At 35.5% G+C, this 22,143-nt stretch overlaps 1 protein-coding gene across 3 annotated transcripts in view; it reads left to right on the top strand.

The window, feature by feature from the left end:
• Nucleotides 1–22,143, top strand: part of Cht6 (Chitinase 6) — a 572,389-nt gene that overhangs the window by 284,279 nt on the left and 265,967 nt on the right. The window lies entirely within an intron of this gene.

Genomic DNA, 22,143 nt, shown 5'->3' with positions numbered 1-22,143 from the left:
CTTTTGAAGGTGTAAATGTCAACTTTGAACATGTCCCTTTGAAGTTAGGCCTACTATTTTTCTCTCGCTTTTCAAAAAGGATTTTTATTTCTAATTTTTTCTATGCTTGACATTCATCTATAAATCATAAAAATTACGTGATTGATTGATTATTATAGGAGCTACGACATGATTAATTTTAACGAAGTCGAAAATGGATATCTCTTCCCTCTCTCCGGTATCGCCGTCTTTCTTTCGCACTAGACGTCCTTCTCTCTCGCAACTTAGCGATATTACGTCGCAGCGATCTTTTATTAGTTCTCGTCATATGCAGAAGATTTTCTGCAGAGAATACTATCTCCACTAGTGATAACTGAAGCTCATACACCTTAATTTGGAACAATAGTTTTTTATGAAATGAATAACGGGGTAAAATGGAGAATGTCGGTGGAATGAAATCTGTACTGGTAAGGAAGACGGGAGAACCTCAAGAAAGACATCATCCTCCCATCTTGTACGCCACTCAAGTCAGCGCGGGGAATCGAAGTAATTCCGCGCTCTAGCACTGGGCTACCGGATGGAACTACTGCGAGCCTTTCCGTTATCTTTACAAGAGCTTTAAAGCAAATATATTTAGACTACTACAAGCAAATTTTAGCATTTAAATATTATCCATGCATTCATTTTATTATTTACGCAATGCAAGGCAGTCTGCTATAGAGAAAATGTTTAGTGAGTATTCACACTGAGAAATTTAATGTCAGTAGAACTTCTGTGGTTCAAGTGCTAGCATGCTGGTCTTCTATCTAGACGGCTCGGTTTCGAACCCCGGCCAGTTCGTGATTGAATATGTGGTCGGAAAGCAGATGTTCTAGAGGACTTTTTCAACAACACTCTTTGCTTCATCTATACTTCCACTCTTTTAATATCACCTCCGTCTCTTTCCCACTTGCGATATATGTAGAGTCGGCTGCGGGCCGCCTGTGATAAGTGGTCATCAGTAGCTGATAGCACTGCTTGTTCCGTGGGCTCTCATGGGACCTAGATCGAGTGACCGCCTACGTGGAAAGGTAAAGGGACTATGCTAGCTGTAGTGGAGTTGGGTGCGGCCCGTAGGGATGTTTCTAGAGCGGAGGACCTTAGGGCATCACATCATTTCATCCCGGGTAGCACAATGGGCCCAACCGTGCGGCCTATGTGTGAGTAGTTCCAGCTTGTTCCTCTTCCCTTGAAAGGGACTGGTGTAGTATAGAAATGTTAGTAAAGACACAAAATCTGAAATCAATTGTTATTATTTTGTCAGAATTTAATCTCTTACTCTTTCACGCAATTTCAACTTGAAGTACATGGTGGTTAGTAGGATATCAGGCTTTAATCCACGTGTTCATTAATATCAGACATGGTGGGATTCCGGCCGATGTCCCGGCTTACCTCCTAAGCTTCAACTTGCACGAAAAATTATAATTATTTGCTCCATTTACAAATATTGAAGAATTTAATCCCACCTAGATTATGGTTTTTCATCCGTTTTTAATGTGATGCCCTGAGATTTACCACATTTTGAATTCTTGATTAATACTTAAAAACTCACTCTTAGCAACAACATATATCGGGAATTTAAACTTTGGCCTTCTATCTAAGTATTGAAAGTAATTTTATTATAGCAATGATCGATGTTTTATTATAGCAAATATAATTCTACAGTGCATTACACAGCACTCTTCATTCAATATGTTTATTGGTGTATCGATTACATTTCAATAGTTATTATTCTGAAGGAAAAATTAAAACACAAAAAGAAAAATGAAATTTGAAATTGTACATTAATGAAGAATTTAGTTTTAACAGTACCAATATGAAGATTGTTTCCTTCTTTTCTCCATAGACTTTTAGGGTGCTATTCATAGACATTTCGCTAGCCCGCGCTACGAGCGTGCTAAACTAGCCCCGGCTATCGACTGATTACTTGTACAGGATTCATATCATATCATGCAGTATATCATATCATATCATATCATATCATATCATATCATATCATATCATATCATATATCATATCATATCATATCATATTATATCATATCATATATCATATCATATCATATCATATCATATCATATCATATCATATCATAATGTGACGGCCACGTGAGGTTCGATCTCACGACCGAAGAAGGAAGGGCTAAGTCGGCCGTGACGGGCAGGTTGCGCGCGCATCTGCTTCCTGGGGCATGTGCTGTGGGGAGAAAGGGGAAAGAGCGACCGCGGCAGAGAAGTGGAAATATCCAGATTATTCGAGAGTGGAATCTTTCGCGAACTCTCCAGAAACTATAGTTTGGTTATAAAAGAGAAGACGCAAGTGAACGTCAGCCAGTCAGTCAGTAAGCCAGTGTTGTTACAGGCAGATTTGGACAGTAAGCGAGTTAGTCTTGTGTAGCAGTGAAGCCAGCTTCGAGACCAGAGCACGACTTGAGTTGTGTCCGTAATTGTGGAGCCTGAAGCCCGGAGTTCGAGTGCAGTGGACCGCAGTTGGGGGACCTGAGTTCGAAGTTAAGCGGATCGTCTCTGAAGGTCTGGGGTTCGAGATTCTGTGAACGCGAGTGACTGAGCTAGAAGAACTGGCCAAGACAAACGAGCTGTGAACTGAGAACTGACAGTTTTGTGTTGTAAATAGTGCTTTGTGAATATTCGTTAAGATTAATAGTTCATTGTTGTTCGTAATAGTCCAAGTAAATTGTCATTGTCGTCTGTGGAGTGCACTAACGAATACTGTGTTACTGTGTGGAGAGCAAATCCCATTGTTGACGGGAGTGAAATTAAATTGTAGAGAGTGATAATTATTGTTGAGATAATAAAATTTACATTGTTGTTCAGTATAAAAATTTACAATATATCATATCATATCATATCATATCATATCATATCATATCATATCATATCATATCATATCATATCATATCATATCATATCATATCACTAACACTGGTTTATGAATACGAAAAACGTTAGTTCGCTCATCATCCACCGGAAGCCCGCGCTAAGAATGTGTATGAATATGGCCCTATAAGACTACAGAAAGTTTTTCGTTTTGCTACGTTAGAAGGTGGAGTATATAATATGTGAGAAACATTTTTTCTCCATTTCCTTACAACTAAAACTACCATAACGCTGTCAATTTTCAGATTTACAAAATTATCAGGATAAGCTGTATTAATTTAAAATATATCTAAGTGCTTTGAACCATACTGAACTAGAAAATTCCAATTCCTATTAATAAAAAATAAACTATCTTTTTAATTATATACAGAGAAGTAAAGAAAGTAGGATCAACTAAGCTGTCTCTGAATTGAAGTTATTTTTCTAAGAGGTATATATATAATTTTGAAAAAAATATCAACTTCGTCCTTAAATAATTCAATGACGTACGAATCATAATCTTAAATTATAATTTATGAGTCAAAGATCAGAAACAGAAAATGTTATGTTAAGTACCGCCAACTTTCAAAGCTGGATATGGAAGATTTATATAAAAGTAGAACATGCTCCGCAATTCTAATCGCCCTGTATTCTCTGAGGTGGAGATCCAGCTAAAATCACATGTTTCTTTGGTGTGGAAGGTTGCAGTTTCCTGAAAACAGAGAGGCTGAAGAAGAAACGAGAAAGATTGAAAGTAAGAATTTGAACTGCAAGGATCATTAAGAATATAGGCCTACAATATTAATAACGTAGCAAATAGTGATTACAGTGCACTGGTCTACATAAAAAAAAATCTTTTTCTCTGCTATTGAGGAAATTTTAAGTGTTTTATACAAATTGATGCGCTGATTCCAGATCTGTAATCGAATTTATCATAGTATGTTAGGTTTTTGAGTTATGGAACTGTAACATTCATTCTAAATCTTACATTCAGTATATATCTCTCTGTGGCCGGGAGGAAAAAGGTCTTAAGTCAATTTTTTGTTAAAATGAGATTTTTATATATTCTGAAAGCGGAAACAATTCTCTACAATCTGGTAAAACGGCTAAAGTCAAATAAGACTTCTGACTGGATTTATAGAGCGTTACCAAATGTCCTAAGTATTTTTTGAATCGAGCACACAGAATAAAGGACTTAGGAAAATTTAATACTTTATTCCTTACAAACCATCACATGTTTACTTTCCATGCTTCCCTATTAAAAAGGTCTAACTTGTACTTTAGCCATTTTATCACATATTGATGCCCTTTCCTTTTAAAACTTTAAGCACCAGGGTAAACAGTCCTATAATTAAGACCCATTTTGCATTCCTAATAATTTACATTTCTAATTTATTTTGACATGAAAATGGTCTTATGTTTACATAGTCCCTTCTACTCAGTTTGGGTTCTAGTCTTAAAAGGGCTTAAGTGTGGCTATTTTTGGAAATAATCAAGAAAATTGTTAAATGAGCAACATTACCTATTTTAGAAGAAATATAAACAAATAATATCCAGGAAAAACCTCTTAATTAAAAAACTCTATAATTGATACCAATTTCAATTTTTCTACTGCTCTCTTGAAAAGTATGAAATTTTTACTTAAGACCTTTTTCCTCCGGGCACATATCTGTACCGTAAAGTCAGAGTTATAAATTGAGCTTAGTGTATACATTCTTTGCAAATTGTTATATTATATTATTTTAAATACACTTACAATATGTAGTAAGCAATAAAAACTTTGTTAAAAATACTTGAGATCTTTGCTTTTCCGCTTATGTTGGCATGTGGCTCGGCATGTGGTTCATCTCTGTATGAACCAGCAAAAATCACCCATCATGCTCGAACCGTATTGACCCCGGTAGGCTACCTGGATTCCATCGTTGATATGTCCTGATGGATCCCCTCAACATGTTAATTATTTACAGCGCCAAAATTTGATGGAAAAAAGTCAAGGTGTGAATGAAGAAAGTCCATTTTTAAAGACATGTGATAACCTAGATTCTGAAATGCTCTAAACATGTTATATACTAGCTCTGCATAATTATCAGCTCGACAATTTCCTAAAAACGTAGTTGACACTACTACAAATATGTCCCAAGCTTCGAGTTCAAGACCACTCAGTTTTGACCTGAACGTAGTGCCACGCATCATAATTAAAAATATATAAAACGGAATTGAGATCTGTAATTAGCACACTCAAATTACGGTTGGCACACTTTTTTTGTTCATTAGCAAAATCACTGTAGACTAGTGTTATTATTAGAATCTATTATTGTTATTGTTATTATTATTATTATTATTATTATTGTTGTTATTGTTATTGTTATTGTTATTGTTGTCGTTGTCGTCGTCGTCATTATTATCATTAATATTATAATTGAGGCACTCAAAGCAAAGTGATACAATTGACATTTAGTAAGTTTTGAGATAAGTGACTTTGAAGTTGAAACGGAAATTAAAAAATCTGTTACATGACTATGTTGCTGTAAATTTACAGTTGTATATGTTGGTACCTATATTTTTTAACTTATAAATAGAAATTATCTATTCTAAAACAGTTTAGGTAAAATAGGGCCCTAAAGTCACTTGTATTATTTTGCCACGAAAATATTTTTGTGGAAAAGTAATATAAGTGCAAGGGTTTTCAGTATTTTTATATTATTTAAAACAAGAACAAGGACATTGCTTACAACACTGAAACATTTCTGTCTTAACAGCACTTGAGCTTTCTTATTATCATATTATAACAAAAAATGTGTCTGTATAACCGAAAGAACCAATCAATCAATCAATCAGTCAATCAATCAATCTTCTTAATGTATCCAGTTGTTTGCAGACAACATAAAGTCAACTATAGTCCACTGTAGTATTTTCAGTTCTTCTTTCTCATAGTAAATTAGGGGTATTTTGATCGGTGTTCATTATAGACGCCTGTTACTAGTAGCCAGAGTTGGGGTGTAGTCAATATATACTGCAGAGATGTGTCTTCTGCAACTGATACTGATGATTTTAATTTACTTCTTTTGTGGTTTATGGATGGACAGTATAGAAGAATGTGTTCCAGATCTTCATCATGATTATTACACCACAGACAAGTAGGATTATCAGAAATGTGAAATCGGTGTAGGTAATTGTGTGACACTGTGACCTGTTCTGGCTCTTGTTAAAAATGTTTGAACATGTCTGGGTAAGTTTTTGTACATTTCCAGGTCATTTGGTGTCTTTTGTACAGACTGTAAAATTTTTCCTTTGTCAGAAGAGAGCCAATTACTAATCCATAGGTATTATAAAATGAGACTTTACTGAAGCAAAAGCACTGGATAGAGATATCACTTGAAGAGGTCTTGGTTGCAAATATGTTGCCTGTTTTGCAATATTATGAACTTTCTCTTTTCCAGGTAGACCACAATGATTAGGTATCCATTGAAATTTTATTTCCTTTTGGAGTTTATTTAGTTCACTTAGTTGTTTCTGAATTGTAATAATTCTATGCGGTACATATTTGATTATATTAAATATAGCCTCCTTGGAGTCGGTAAGTATTCAAATAGATCTTTCAGAAATTTGAGTAACACACTAAAGAGCAGCATCAATAGCTAGCAATTCAGTGTCAAGACTGGACATATAGGTATGTTTCTGTCATGAAGTGCATCTGTAGTGTTCCTACCGCGAATATTCCTTCAACTTCCTCTTCCACGCAATTTTCCACGTCCTACAGTCCTTATTATAGGCCCATCCAAATGCTTCAGATCATCAAGGAAAGAGTGGTGTATGAGTGGGATGAATTTCATTAGCTATTACAAGTTGCTCCACTTAGCAAAAGTTATCCTTATTGTATAGTTAGTCCAGCTCAATGTGTGCAGGCCTTCCACGAAGATGTTTCGAATATGTAATCTATTACCTTTCTCCATTATGGCAAATGAATTAGTCATACACAGAAGAAACGCAACAACAATAAGTAAACAACGCACTTGTATTAGTTTGCCTCTCAGTCAAAACTCTGTATGCATTGTAATACAAGTGTAAGGCCAACATAGAGCAGCACTGACTGGAAATGCACTTATATTACTTTTTCTCTGAACAGAAGTAACGTTAAAGATTAAGTATACTTATCTCAATTTAAAAAAAAAATGTCACTTATATTACTTTGCTTCTGAGTGCCTTCAATTATTATCATTAATATTATTAATATTATCTTTAATATTATTAATATTAATATTATCATTATCATTATTATTATTAATGTAATATTATCATTATCATTATTATTATTATTATTATTATTATTATTATTATTATTATTATTATTATTATTATTATTATAGAATTACTGATTGGAAAAGGGAAGTATGTCCATTTACCTGTGTTTTGAGAAAACTAAGAAAAACTTATTAACACTTACAATATTGTTCCTACAGCTTTGTGATGCATTGCAAACTTGTAGAACTAAGTTCCCTGAACTGTATGATGGGTCGTTTCAGCACATTCGATAAATATTTTTGAATCCATACTCTTTTGAAATTGATGGACATTTTTTCTTTTTCCAATAAATTAACAATTCTCATGGTTAATTAGCAAAGAACTCAAATAAACACATGTTTAATCTGCTATGTATTGTTAGTTAAATATTTAATTTCAGTCAGACATCTTAAGAATTTAATATATTGTGCTGTTGTATTAAAAATAATTTTAATTAAAAATGTAATTACTAAATCTTCATCAGACTGGGTAGGATTTCTTGCGGGCCATTAAAGAATGTTGTTATAAAACTCTTGTTACTCTGATAGAATATATTCAATTATTTTATTAACGTTTTGCAGCTTCTTGGCATGTATAGGAACTTTGGAGTCGTATATTTCTAGGAGCATATTACGGTGTTTCCTTCCCTTAATAAGTCTGTATGTCTTACTATCCAATCCATTTATCCATTTCCACGTATTCACATTTTTTTATGTTCTAGTGATATTTAACTGATTTTATATTTTTGTTTTCATATTTTCCGTTAATGGTATATCTCTAATGTGATAAGTTGAGCTATATATAAACATAATTTTCCTTACTGTGTATACTTAAAAATATTGTATTCATTGTATGCTTTGTACTGCACTATTGTATTACTAATATTAGTATTATTATTACTATTAGGCCTGTTATTATTTTATTTATTATTATTATTATTATTATTATTAATATTATTATCATTATTATTATCATTACTATTCTTATTTATTATTATTATTATTATTATTATTATTATCAATAATTGTCTTATTTTTTACACTTTGTAGGCCTCATTTATTTTTGACCTGCTGTTCACATTTTATTATGCTTTTTTCTTTCTTTCTGTATGTTATATATTATGTCTGATTTCTTCTTACTTGTTGTTTACATTTTATTATTATTATCTCATTCAATTTTGTGTGTACTTTGTAAATTTGTAGTGTTTCTATAACGCAGTTTTTACTCCTGGTTGAGTGTTAGAGAAGGCCGTACGGCCTTAACTCTGCCAGGTTAAATAAATCATTATTATTATTATTATAATTTCGAAGAAACGGCATAGCCTGGGGTTTCCTGTTTATAGGTCAAATGCCGACAATTAGCAAGTGAAAAATTTTCCTTCATGTAACTATTTAGGGCAATTTAAGATTTTTTTAAAGAAGTGTGGCCACCATTTTTTAACATCAATGATATCTTGAAGTTCAATAATCTTGACTTAAAAAGCATTCTGTTGTGTTTTTTTAATAAACTATCATCTCAACATGTTGTTTCACAGAGTAGATTCTGTCTTGTTTTTGTATCATTCTCTTTATTACGGCGAAATTACTATCGCACGGGAGAAACGAGTGATCTCATACAGAAAAATAGTGCTCAATTACCTTAAACTTGGCAGTCATTATTATAATAGATACATCAGATAACGTACAACAGTGTTACTTTGATTCTGTCCGCTACAAGAATCACTAAACACATCTAGTTCATTTATGTAGTCATTGAGAAATGTACAGACTTCATTGGGGCCTCGATTAGCTTGTCCTTCATGGTAGCAATAATACTGTGCTGTATTGTTTTTCAGGTTATGGATTCCAAATACAAAAAGCCACAGTTTTCGTAAATAGAGCATTTTCTGTACAGGAAGACAAGGAAGGAGAACATTTTGCTTAAAGTCAAACACTAGGTCGACTACGTCATTTCTTTCAGCACATAGTTTCACTACCCCTTGTCGTTTTTTATCAAATTTTGATGCTCGGGTCCACACCTGTGGAGTAACGGTTAGCGCGTCTGGCCGCAAAACCAGGTGGCCCGGGTTCGATTCCCAGTCGGGGAAAGTTGAGGTTTTTTCCGGGGTTTTCTCTCAACTCAATATGAGCAAATGCTGGGTAACTTTCGGTGCTGGACCCCGGACTAATTTTACCGGCATTATCACCTTCATCTTATTCAGATGCTAAATAACCTAAGATGTTGATAAAGCGTCGTAAAATAACCTACTAAAATAAAAAAAAATTGATGCTCGTCGTTTGTGAACTAACAATTCTGCGAAAGCCACTCGTTTTGTATTTTCATTAAGGAAAGGAGATTTAATTTTGGCGTCTTTGTACAAGTGAATGTTCTGTCAGTTCCATTAGATACAGATTCTTCTCGTTTTTATTTTTACCATCGTATAATGTAGTGATTATGTCCATTTGGTCTTCATCTTTGAAATTTTCAAAACATCTTCTGGAATAACTGAAATGAAACAAACACCGAACTGCAGTATATATTATATGTTCACAGAAGTAGTAAGCAGTAGAAATATATCCAAATAACATATAAAACATAACAGATCTTACCTTCATGATGGACCAGGCCGTTTTTCTGGCAAAACTCGTCCTTTTGAAGTTACGTATTATTTTCATAAAGATATAGCCCTTTTGCGTTTTTCTTTAATATATTCATCAATATTTCTTACTCTCTTTCTTCTCCGTTGTATTTGTTCCTTTTCAGAATTATTTTCACTCATGTTGCTATGGATGATTTGCAGACAACTAACTTACAACCACACTGACAGCAATATTAGAAAATTAAATGAGAGACAGACTTCCTACTTGACATCTGATGGTGATGTTTACAATAGTGATTGGAAAAAAGAAGAAAGTCCGGACATTCTTCCTTATTCCACTTATTGAACATTTCATTGTTATTGCTGGTAGATTCTTCCTTTTTCCACTAATCGATGGGTGGATGGCTCAAGGAAAAAATGTATATCTCAGCTTATATTTGAAAAAATTGGACTTTGTTCCTTATTCCAATCAGTGATATTATTATTATTATTATTATTATTATTATTATTATTATTATTATTATTATTATTATTATTATTACGACCTTGATTACGTTAAAGACATTGATTGTCTGTTAGTGAAAGTGAAATTATTCTGGAGAACGCAATCATGGCATCTTTGGGAGTGTAATTAATTTTCCGAAGGAATTCGGAATAACCGATATCCAGTCTTGAGTATGGAGCACAAAACAAGTCGCGCTATGGGCCATTATGATAATTTTACGTGTTGTAACCGCTTTACTAATGTCTTTGTTCTCTTAAAGACTTCAATGGCGAGGAATACAGATATCTGTGAGAACTTTTACTTTGCACAACTTTTATTGCCCTGTTCCCAGCACTAAAGGTAATTAGAATCATTACCAAATTTCGGAGGCAACGACTTGCACGTCTTTAATAGGCGTGGTGCGTGAGCGACTGCTAAGATGTGAGTGCCCATAGTTATGACAGGGCTATTTGCATAGCTGGTGAAATACTCGTATATAGAAATCAGCACGCGACTACCAGAAGTTTACATTGGTAGGAGTTGCGACAACGCAACATGAGACTGGTTGTCCTGTCTGACTGTTAGGAAGGTACCATAAATTAATAATATCTCTGTGTGAACAAGGGAACAAAGAATGCAGAGTTTCAAGATAAATATCTACGAAAAGAAAGTGTGATGTACAACGAAACATAAAAAATATATAGTAATTGGTTGGATGATAAAAAAATTAAAAAGAAATAATTATGTGTCTATGATAGTGAAAGTGGAGTCAATAACCCATAGGCCTAGTACTAAAGAAATTTAGAATGGTTCTACATTGACATATAGAAAAAATTAACCTAGAAATATCGGATCTATTCCAAAATATATTTCGTTTTCAGTTCTGTAACATCATCTTTGTTAACCAGCTTTCTAGAACTGGATAGCTAATGACATCATGTGTGCAGTTTCTGTGTATATTTTATGGATGAGGTAAGATTCCATCTGGAGTATAATATTTTATTAGATTGTTTCGTTCCCTCTCTCATACATATGTTGTGTTAATTTAGTTATGAAACTATCAGACTCTAATATGGTGGTGACGATGAAGCAATATTGGAATGAGATTGACAAATGAAGTCCAGGGTAAACAATCCTACATTAAAATACGAGGTGTGATTGGAAAGTTTTAAGACTGGGCCTGTAATTTCAAAATCGCAGTACCTACAAACTATTATGATGGATATCCTTCAAAATAGTCCCCTTCTGAATGAACACACCGACTCCAACGACGTTTCCACTTTTGGAAGCACTCCTGGAAATTTTCTTTATTAAAGATGTTAAGAATCTCTCCGTATGTGACTGGATGTCTTCAGTTGAGACAGGTCGGTTCCCTTTCAGCGAAAATTTCAATTTAGAAAACTGGTAGAAGTCAGCAGGGGCAATATCAGAGAAATAGGAGTGTTGCGGAAACACACGAATTTGGAATTTGGTAAAAGAATTCCCTGATTGTGAACGCACAATAAGCAGGAGCGTTGTCTTAGAGAAGTACCTAATTCTTATCTCGCCAGAGTGCATTCATTTTTTTCCACACATTTTCACGAAAACGCTGAAGGATACTTGTAGTATTCCTGGTTGACTGTTTGCCTGCTAGGAACATTGGTTATTCGTAATGCACGATACCCGTAGGATAGTACAACAAAACAACAACAATATTTTCTTCATATTCGACCGACTTGGTCGTTTTTTTTCGCTCGCGGCGAACCTGGACTCTTCCACTGCGATGATTGTGCCTTTGTTTATGGGTCATACCCATTGTTGTTGTTTCTGTTCGTCTGTTAATTTCGGAATGAATTTCGCGCACATTCGACGCATGCTTAAATCTTCAATTAAAATTGACTGAACCGTGTAGAAACTTAAATTCAGTTCGTCAGTTATTTCCCTAATTGTAAGCCGACGATCAGAGCACACTAAATCGCAAACTTTCGCATGTTTTCGTTGATTTTTGAAGTGGAATGCCGGCCGGACGGGGTCATCTTCGATTCGTGGTCATCTTTGAATCTGTTGAACCAGATAAAAACGGAAGTTGTTTTTATGAGTTCATGAGTCTCCAAAGCTGATTTCCCGGTTTTGAAACAAAATTTGACACAAACTCTTCGCTCCGTTTTTTCATCCATTTGTGAAATCGATAAATCCGCCTAGAACCGAAAACACATCTTCACTCACTCTCTACTGAACAAAGATATCGCGGTGATCTTTTCAGGATGTTGCAAGGACAAAACACTCTTACTCTTTCACACACGCGGACATACCTATTATATCCTCTCCTATTGAGAAGTGACGCCTCCTGTCTTAAATAAAATTTTCCAGTCACACCACGTAGGTCATCCCAAATATCATATATTGAATTCTGTTGAAACTCGAGTCACAGTGCCTTCTTTGTATGGCCATATTGAAGACAATCATTGACGGTTGTTGCACTCACAAACACCGGTGTACGCAACGGCTAAGCAACAATGTTGATGCTGTGTAGTAGCACGGTTGTCGATCAGAAACCCGACAAGGATATGCATACTAATTTCTGCGTTATTGATATGTAATTCCATTTTAACTGAAATGAAGATATGTGTCGTGTTGACCTGACATCTTAAAACTCCCATCTTGTTCACTTACAAGGGACACCTTTGACCTCGAACGATCGGAACCGCACGAAAACCTGCTTAGAATAACAATCGATCATAAACAATCAGTGGTGTGTGTCATTTCCATGCAAAACTCCGCACTTGTATGCTAGCGCCATTAGACGGTGGCATATTGTAGCTTTACTAACCAGTGCTGCAGTTGCGTGAATGGTATCGCTGCAGTACATATTTGTCTCTTGGAGTATTCGCAAGCCGGTTACTGTGCAAACTGTATATAGTGCAGTGATATCATAAAGAGAATTAATCCTACGAATGTGGTCCAAATATTAGGGACAAAATTGCGACGTGCTGAATATGGAAATGACATCGGGGCCGAGGATATGGAGTTCGCGGATATATTATATAACATGATAACTCAGAAATATAATGGGGATGACACAGAAATACATGACATTATGCTGGATATATATATTAATTTTGAAGGAGAGGAGGAACCTGAACCTGAAGGTGGCTGTTCAAGCAGTACACGACGTTCATCTCCAGAGCAACAGGAACAGTCAAGTCAAAGTGAGTACGAACTCTTTTCACCCAAAAAGTCGAGGTCCAGTGTATTAGAAGATGTTGATGACAGCGTACTAGAGAACATTTATGAAGACTATTACAATCATGGCTTCAATTCCTGTAGAAAATTAATGAAGCGCTATAAGTGCATTAAAAGTAAATCAAATTGCTCATTAATTCTAAATTATGTGTCTAACAAACGATGAGCAGGAGCTCGTTTCGAAGGTACCAGACTGTCGCAATTACAAACCATAAAAGAGCATGTAATATCGCAATTTGATAGTCCACGGAGGTATGGATCTACAGTCCACTATTGGCATCTGCAGATGTGGACATTGGAAGGGGCTAAAATGGTTGGCTTGGACAATTTCAAAGCTTCCATTTCCTTTATCGACCATCTCAAGCGCGAATATGGCATTTCATCCAGGCATATTACTACATTTGTCACACGTGAGGACATAGAAAACGATAATAGTATACGTCAGAAGGCACAACAGTTTGTGGAGGAAGTGAACATGTTTATAAGGGAGGAGGATGTGGAGAAAGATAATGTTTGGAAGAGTAACCAGAGTCAATTTCAGTATGAAGTGTCTTCAGCATCAACACTCCCACAGAAGAGAGAAAACTACAGCTGGTGTGTTGCAATCTGTACATAGCTCTACCCACAGCTACACAATTGATGTGGCTTTATCAATGACAGGCAGACTAGCAAACAAGCTGTACATCTGTTTTCAAGAGACGCAAGGCACTTTTGGCCCAAATATTTGAAAGAAACTTGAAACAACCTGTCCACAAAAACATTCATGTGGAGGCAAGAAAAGTGGGAAAATGACTAAGGAACACATGAAACGTTTTCTAACTTCAGTCCTTGGCGAACATGTAACAAGTGAAAAGAGCCTATTGTTGTGTGATTCCTGGTCAGGTGCAAGTTTTCCAAACAAAGTTGTTATGCTGAAGATATTGCCACCGAAAACAACAAAATATTGGCAACCCCTTGATGTTTACTTCTTTCGGAAACTATAAGCTCTATATCAGAAGGATTACTCATTTTGTTAGACTACAATGTACCAAACCACAAGTGAAGATACATGATCGTTATTTCATCATGAAACTTCACTCTGTGATTTACAATCAATTTTCTGCACCTATGTATAAGCCTATGTTCCAATATGCTTGGTGAAAGCCAGGTTGTGACATTGACATACCAACATCATCATTTGAAAATGTAATTAGTGTGGCCTTTGATATTGGTCTGCGTGAATGCGAAAGTGATTTGGAATGTGATAACGTGGCTTTTGTGAGGTGTGCACATTGTTCTCTTCCACTTTGTTTTAACCACTTCATCGAAATCCCGCATCTGCACTTTGAGGACTAATATAAGCACTATCAGGTGTGTGGTACTGCTGTATATGTGTGTTTTGCGCTATTATAAGTCCTTTATCCCACCGTTTGATATATCAAACACGATGCAGCTTATGATGTTTGATTGTTGTATATTTGCATTTTTGTTATTATTGTGATTGTTGGTACACCAATTGACTTATAAATCATCAACCTCTATATTGGTAACAATGGAAAACTTAAATATATTAATTTGGCAGTCGTTGCGAGTGTTGAAATTCCAGTACCAGTCTGCATGGAAGATGGATAGCACGTAAGTTGGATTTTTATTTTATGAATAGTTGGTTTTGAATGCTCGATTTTAATTAATTATTTTAACGTGTTGGCAAATCTGTATCCTTTTAGTACTATTATAGTTTTTCGTAATAATTTGAATAAAATGGACTGGAGGACTACGTAAACTTTGATGTTTGATATATCAAACGCTGGGCGTTTATGTGAACTTTTATCCATCTTACAGGAAAGACACAGAACAATCGATAAAATGGCTAGATGAGGTGTTAGATGCAGATGATCCTGAAATATGTGCAAGTATACATGCTGCTGACGAAATAGAGGTAGTACTTAACCCTCCTGCTGATGGCGGAGACAGTGATCGGGATGATGGTGGCAGCGACGACGATGAAAAAACTACTTTTATGGATCTGGGCAGTGCAATTTTACTTCAAGAAGATGAGATGAGGATAGTTAGACAGAGGGACCATTTCAAACAGAGAGAGGATATAAATTTTGAATCAAAAGTGAATGAACTTAGGGTTGAGAAACGATCAGAAAATTTAAAAACAGTCGCGTCTCATAGAGCATTACCATCGAACTCTACTACTTCATCTCATCTGAATGTTTATCCTTCTTCAAGTTCTGAAAATGTAAACAAGTCTATAACGAAGAAAGTAAACAAATCTGTACCCAAGAAAGCTAAATATACAACTGAATGGATTGAAAGAAATCTTCATAAAACTAATTTAATTTCTCTACCACCCTCCCCTAATGATCATATTTTTTATTTGAATTTTGATAAGTCTCCCGATGAGTTGTTCAAAATGGTATTTGACTTAGAAATTATGGGAATATGTCGGCAGACTGTATTATATGCAGCCCAGAAAGGATGCATTATACATTTGTCCATTGAAGAACTATACACATATTTTGCAATTCTTTTACTTTCCGGTTATGTGAAGGTACCACACCGGCGGTTATTCTGGGAAACACGAGATGATTCACACAACTTATTGATTTCAAATGCAATGACAAGAAATCGATTTGACATAATTCATAGATTTCTTCACTTCAGTGACAATTCTGAAATAGATCAAACAGATAGGGTATTCACACAAAGTAAGGCCCCTCATTGACTACCTGAACAACAAATTTCAAGAATCTGCTCAACTTCTTGGCTCGAAGTATTCACTGGATGAAGCTATGGAGCCGTATTATGGCCGTCACTCAATAAGCAATTCTTTCGCGGCAAACCAGTACGGTTCGGCTTCAAGTTCTGGTGTTTAGCCACACGTGAAGGGTATCTTCTTCAATTTTGTCCTTATACAGGGAAAAAGGATAGGATTCAAGGTGAATCATTGGGGTCGTCAGTTGTTCAAAGTATTTGTATTGGATTTATTCCTGTTAACAGTTTTGTCTTCATTGACAATTATTTCAATTCTTTAGAACTCCTCAACACAATGTTACAACATAACGTAAATGTAACAGGAACAATTCGAGCTGATAGGACTGGAAATGCACCGTTAAAAGACCTAGGAAAACGGTCAAGAGGTGCAACTCACACCCTTCAATCAAAAGACAAGAAAGTAATGCTCATCAAATGGCAAGATAACAATCAAGTGACTATGGGCACTAATGTTCAAGATGAAAATGTGACACTTGCTTATGGAACTTGTCAACGATGGAATCAAGTGAAAAGAAACGTGTTGCTGTTACTCAACCGACAATCATCAAACACTACAACAAGTATATGGGGGGATGTTGATTTGTTCGATCAACACCGAGGATAGTATCGAATTCGAATCAGGTCAAAAATGGTGGTGGCCATTTTTCAGGTTCTGTTTGAATGGGGCGGTAGTAAACATGTGGTTACTGTACAGGAAAAATGTTCCAGGGTATCCTTTGTTGGAATTCATAAGGAGGATAACATTGGTAACACTTTCAACTCCAAAGTTGAGCTCCCCAAGGACGTCTGTTTTGCCGAAGAAACCATCACTGATACCAACTGAATTGCGGTATGATGGAAAAAGTCATTTGGTGCAATTTCAGGACAATCAAAGGCGCTGTGGATTATGCAAGAAAAGTGCAAAATACAACTGCATCAAATGTAAAGTTGCCTTGCACCCAAAAGACTGCTTTCTAAAATTCCACACCTAGTAGGATAATGTGGATTACTTTTGTATTTATGGATAATTTGAAATAAGTGTTCACAATTTCTGACTATTTATGTTACAATTTATTCCATTATGATTTATGGAAATAATAATTTAGTTTCTTGCAAAATTCAGTGTAAATTATTTTACATAAGGTACAATGGGGTAAGTGGAAACTTGGGAAAAGTGGAACCTATAGCTGTTACGTTAAAACTATTAAAGCCTGGTGAAACTATTACGTAATAATGAACTCAAAAAGTAAATTGGAATTTATATGCACTAAATTTCATTTTCATATATGATTCTCTGGCACTGTCATTCGTTAGGTTCCACTTTCCCCATAGAAAACTATGGGTTCCACTTATCCCAGTGATTTTACATATGCTTGAAACCTTTCCAAATATCCCCATAACCCAAAACAGTTATTTACTCTGTCACATCCCACATAATTCTGTATAGAACCTTCCAAATAACATTGCTATACACCAACGCCCAGCGTTTGATATATCAAACATAGAATAAAAGGACGTAAATAACACTATTTCGAATTCTTTTATATTTTATACTCTTATTTGGCATATAATGATAATCTCTGAGAGTTTTCACAAAAAAAAAATCGAAAAAAAAAAATTCTCTGGGATATAATGGGTTAAGCAGAGAGTTTTTGGCACTGTTGATTGAAAATGTAATGATACACTGTATTACGTATAATTTCGCTCCTATGGTACTGATATCTTGTTACTTTGTTTCTCTCTATTAAAATGCCACTTGAGGTAGAATGCAACGTTTTGCATGGAAATGACACACAACACTATTTTGTTGATGATCGATTGTTATTCTAAGCATGTTTTCGTGCGGTTTCGATCGTTCGAGGTCAAAGATGTCCCTTGTTAGTACAAGGCCTGTCCTAAAAGCGGTTCGCGGGCAGCATGTGCCCTCCACCAAGTGGAATCAAACTGCTTGCGCAGTTCTTGCTTATTAAAGTGTAATTTAATGTTAATATTTTTTAAGATTATTCTAAGATCTGCATTCTTTTCAAGGAATAATATGTTTTATTTTACAGCACTCTGTCGTTTATAAAGCTGTTCTAGATTATAATATTTCAAAATAAATTCTGCATTTAGCGGTTCTGCAATATAATACATATGGGCAAAACTACTCTAATGTAGGTGCAGACAAGGAGTCTGCTTTATGGTTCTCCGTAAACGCATGCATTACAACTGTACTTAAACATATTGTATCGTAATTTAAGTGTTTAAAGTTTTGAACTGCAATATTGTATTAATCATTATTATTATTATTATTATTATTATTATTATTATTATTATTATTATTATTATTATTATTATTATTATTATTATTATTGCAATTATCATTTTATTACGATTGTTTGTTTGTAGTAGGTCTATGTCTTCGTTCAAGCAGAAAGTTTCATGTGAGTGTTTCATTTATTGTAAAGTAAGTAAATGTGATGTATTTTATATTGGAGTGATGTATTTTGTTTAAGAGTCTAAAATATATTAGAAAATCGAATGGAGTGTTGATTCTAGATACATCAAGGCCTCTGTTGAGTGAAACTAGTAATAATAAAATTCATAAATACAAAATTAACCGAAGCGAATATGAACAGGAAAAGCACGTAATTATGCTGGAACGATATTAACAGTCTCAGTAGCGTAAGTTGTTACGACATTGGTTTATTCAACGAATTAATAGTAGTAGTTCAAGGTTCGAATCTCACAAAATCTTTTTTTAATTACAAATTTACCGTCATATATGTCTCGCAAAGCTATATTTATGTGGCGACATCTCTTAGAATATGCCCAAACTCTAATAAATAATAAACCTCCCTCTCTTTTCCAAGCAGAACTCCTGTCTGTTAATAAAACGTTCTGTCTCGTCATTACATTTGAAGATGGCAAAGAGACAACACTCCGTCAACAAGTCATTGCCCTGGTTGGCGTAGGTTATTCTGCGTCAATGGTGGCCAGAGAGATTGTAGTCCCATTGTCAACTGCTAAGCGGTGGGCCAAATTTATTTTATCGAGAATGGTGAAGTTGTGAATCGTCCCATTCTTGGTCGGCCGCGCATCTCTGCAAGGGAAGAAGACGCCATGTTATTGAGAAAAGTTGAGAACCACCCCTTTAGAACTGCCTCTCAACTCAAGATGGCGTTCAACTTTCCAGGTTCCCCTCACACCGTAAGGAGGCGTTTTAGAGAGCGTGTCGTCGAGCTGTGAGGAGAGAACATTTGACGATGGGGCATGCCGTGGACCGTCTAGCATATGCTACTCTCCGACAGGACTTCGATTGGAGAAATGTCATTTTCTCCGACGAGGTAATTGTCTCCAGTAGCAACGATGGTCCTGCCCTAGTTTATCGCATGGATAGCCACCAATACGATCAACGCTTCGTGAGGCGACTTAACAGGTTGGGTCGCGTGAGCACCGCGTGTTGAGGGTGGGTATCATACGATGGGGCAGGACTTCTGGAACGCATCCACGGTCGGTTTACAGCAGAAGTCTGTGAACACATTTTGGCAAAAAAAAAAATGTAATGATCCCTTCCGCCCGAGAACGATATCCAGAAGAAACACTTTTCTTCCAGCATGATAATCACCGGTACCCATCGCCAACCGGATTCAAAGATTGTTTACAAGGAGGCTTGATATCGACCTGATCGACTGGCCTCCAAAATCATCAGATATGAATCCGATTGAAAGTTTTTTGGGCTACAGCCAAACGGATCCTACGCTCTAATTGGGCAGAACAACCACCGTTCGGACAGCTGACGAATTGTGGGACAGAGTTCTAGAAACGTGGGAGAAGAGGCCATGAATTTAGATCTGTTCCTTAATCTTGTGGACTCCATGCTGCACAGAATGAGGGCAGTTGTTGACGCAGGTGGTTTGTGGACGAGATACTAGCTCCCACCACAAGCTGTTTTTTGTTAATTTATTAACAAATTCTTTGCTTTTTGTTTATTTAATTATTTATTTATGTTTGATATGCGTCCGGTTTTTTAGCATGTGAAACAAGTATTTTTGTTTATACACGCAAGGTCTCGCCTATTAATAGCCCACAGGTGATGATCTTTAATATTTTTACAAGGCAGGCATAACGAAGTTAATGAACAAATGCCATTTCACCTTTAAACTAATAAATTAATTGAAAACTTAAAAAAGTAATAATTTCACCGCATCGGGAGACAAACTGACAATTTCTAATATAAATGTCAGACATCTTACCACTGGGCCACACAGAGCTCGTAATGTTCACTACATTGTAGAGGAACGACTTTGAATCAAGAAACAAGACAGCAATGCCTTGAAGTGCTGTGTGTTTACACGAGTGAACCGCGCGATAGAACTTAGCATTTCTATCGACCAAGAGTTGGCAGCTTTAATCATACACCTTTTAATATTTCTCAGTCATTGAACTGTTTCAGATCACGGGCGAGTCCCGAAGAAATTGCACAACTAGCCAATAACATTTCATCATGTTGTTTACACTTACATTAATTTATTCTCTTGAATATTATTGCGTTTCCTAGAGTCATTTAATAGATTTTGCACGTTCTCGATCCAAAATTTGTTTAAAATAATCTAATGTTCTACACAAAATTGTATGTTGATAAATTTCCTTCTAAAGTGGTGGGTGCGTACAACAATATTTAATTTCTTGTACCTTTTAATTTAACTTATTCTTAATGATATAAGGGGTGATGTCATACATGAACTCTATTAGTGTCTAATATGGCTTTTGGACATAACATAAAATGTATAGTATGCTCTCCCCTTCTAAACAGCTAAAGAACTCTTCCTTCCATTACACATGATATAATCGTATTTAACGCGTACACACTGATATGATAAGGCACGATTCCACCACTGATACTCTCCACATCTAAGAGTTAGTAAGGGAGGAAAGGGGAGTAAGAATACAGCGTCATAAGAGCTGTCAAGGTCGGTTCGACACTAGTTCTCAAATTAACACTAATGGTCACGGCTGACATATTTAACCCAACTCTGACAGTGAAACTAGCGGCCCGGGTTCAAGTCCTGGTTGAGACAAGTTATGTGATTCAGATATATCCAGTGTTTTCCCTCAACCAACTAAGACCAAATGCAGAATAACTTTGGCGCTGGACCCTGGACACATCTCGTTGGCATTATCACATTCAACTCACTCAGATGCTAGATAACCATAGCAGTTGATAAAGCATTGTAAAGTAACCAATTATTATTCATAAAAGTTATTTGCGGTTTCATAACAAGGAATTTAAAAACAATTCAGAGATGCTAGTCAGTCACCAAACGAGATGAGTACTCTTTCTGCCGTAGCTCCATTACTAATCGTGGTTCAGAGGTCATTTGTAATTTTAATGAAATCAGGAATAATTTCCAAAAAAAAAAAATAGTTATCAATTAAACTAAAGACACAGAAAATTGTATTTGTTGCAACCTTAGGCATTGTTCTCTGAATTTTCCGGATATTGAATTAAAGATTATCACATATTACACTATTTTTTTATTAAATGCATAGATTTAAATTGGCTCATTCTAAAATTTTTAAACATGTTTTTTTATACAGCGCGTCCTGCTTGTAGATATAACATTTAAAACTTAGAGACACTCAAATTTCGCGATTTGCGAAAATAGCGAAAATTTAAAAACATTGCAATATGATGGCAAACGTGTTTCTAGGTAATTTTTAACATACGAGAGCGTGCTAAAAAGTAATGCCTGGAAAGTTTTATAGTTATTTGAGTGACACAAAACTGATAACTTGCTAAAAACTTACTGTTCATACCTGTAGTTTTATTTTTCTATATAATCGCCCTGGCGATGAATACGAGTACACTTCTCCCAACTGGTGACGAGTTTTTTAATACTGTCACTGTAGAATATTTCACTCTAGTGACGAAACAATAGCCTCACTTCTGTCTGCACTGCA

This window comes from Periplaneta americana, chromosome 9, assembly GCF_040183065.1.
Source record: "Periplaneta americana isolate PAMFEO1 chromosome 9, P.americana_PAMFEO1_priV1, whole genome shotgun sequence".
NCBI classification, from domain to species: Eukaryota; Metazoa; Arthropoda; class Insecta; order Blattodea; family Blattidae; genus Periplaneta; species Periplaneta americana.
Note: the sequence above shows the minus strand (reverse complement) of the source record. Positions and strands in the feature narration are given on the sequence as shown.